The 1,383-nt window shown below is 38.3% G+C and overlaps 1 non-coding gene across 1 annotated transcript; it reads right to left on the bottom strand.

Annotated features, from left to right (window-relative positions):
• Positions 1–893: 893 nt before the first annotated feature.
• TRNAV-UAC (transfer RNA valine (anticodon UAC)) lies at positions 894–966 on the bottom strand. The gene has a single exon. It is a non-coding gene; the product is annotated as a tRNA-Val (tRNA).
• Between the last annotated feature and the right edge of the window lie 417 nt (positions 967–1,383).

The raw sequence follows: 1,383 nt of genomic DNA, 5'->3' as shown, positions 1-1,383 counted from the left end.
CATGTGCTCACTCTCTCTCATTCTCTCTCTCTCAAATAAATAAAATCTTAAAAAAAAAAAAAAAAGAAAAGAAAAAAGTTTCTTGTCCTTTCTCACTGCCATTGTAAATTTTTAAGATATAGGCTCTCCTTAATTCCAGAGTTAAAAGAACAGATGTTAGGTTAATCCAACAGCATGGAATAGGCCCACTCTGAAAAAACTCTATCTAGGCTTTTTATTTAAAAGCTTTTTTTCGCGGGGCACCTGGGTGGCTCAGTCGTTAAGCGTCTACCTTCGGCTCAGGTCATGATCCCAGGGTCCCGGGATCAAGCCCCGCATCGGGCTCCCTGCTCCACGGGAAGCCTGCTTCTCCCTCTCCCACTCTCCCTGCTTGTGTTCCCTCTCTCGCTGTGTCTCTCTCTGTCAAATAAATAAATAAAATCTTTAAAAAAAAAAAAAAGTTTTTTTTCGGGTGCTTAGAGTGATAAGACAAAAGTAGAAGAAATATGGGAGATTAGCTGAAGACTGGAGGATAGAGGTTGGAAAAGAAGACAGTAGGATCACTTGAGGGGTAGAAACATGAACTATGCTTGAAAATAATATTCAAGAGATACAAAAATCTCTTATGTGATTATCTCTTATAAAACCTTTGACTCTAGAAAAATATTTAAAGTCTCTATTACTGAGCTTGGCCCCAAATTTGAAAGGACCAGATGGAATGAAACTTTGTAGGAAGATCATTGACTTTCTTACTTACGGCTAAAACCCTGGGCCCTTTCTCAGTGTTCTTCAATGTGTTAGGCCCAAGATTGTGGTACCACAGAAATGAGCAATAACTCAAATGAACTTGCCAATCTTAGTAAGTGGAATTCTTTTTTTTTTTTTCTTTTGAATGGAAGCCAAAGGTAACCTTGTGGTTCCACTGGGAATCGAACCCAGGATCTTCTGCGTGTAAGGCAGATGTGCTAACCACTACACCATGGAACCTGAAGACAGTAAGAGGAATTCTTTAATGGACTTTAATTTGCTATTTTTATAGCAACCTGACCTCTTTCACTCATTTCACCCCCTGCCAAACCTCCTCTCCCCTGGCAACCACCACTGTGTTCTCTCTATTCATGATAAATGTGAAAAATATCATTTATTGCATTATTTATATATTCCTACAACTAAGAAGCTTAGGCATAAAACAGTCCATAATTTATTGAATATTTTCCTATAAAAGCATGTAGGGTGGCAAAATGAACAGAGCAACTACAGTGATACAAATTAAAATCAAGTCATTATTCAAAATGGAAACGGAAAGTCCAAGAATTTGAATGACTTTACAAACAAGACAGCTTCTTTCATTGAAGCCCTGATAAAGCAAAAACTCTGGTGCTGATACTAGAAGAGCGACGGTAG

Source organism: Leptonychotes weddellii, unplaced genomic scaffold (assembly GCF_054177405.1).
Source record: "Leptonychotes weddellii isolate Sample4059 unplaced genomic scaffold, ASM5417740v2 HiC_scaffold_5314, whole genome shotgun sequence".
NCBI lineage: Eukaryota > Metazoa > Chordata > Mammalia > Carnivora > Phocidae > Leptonychotes > Leptonychotes weddellii.
This window is presented reverse-complemented; position numbering and strand designations above follow the sequence as displayed.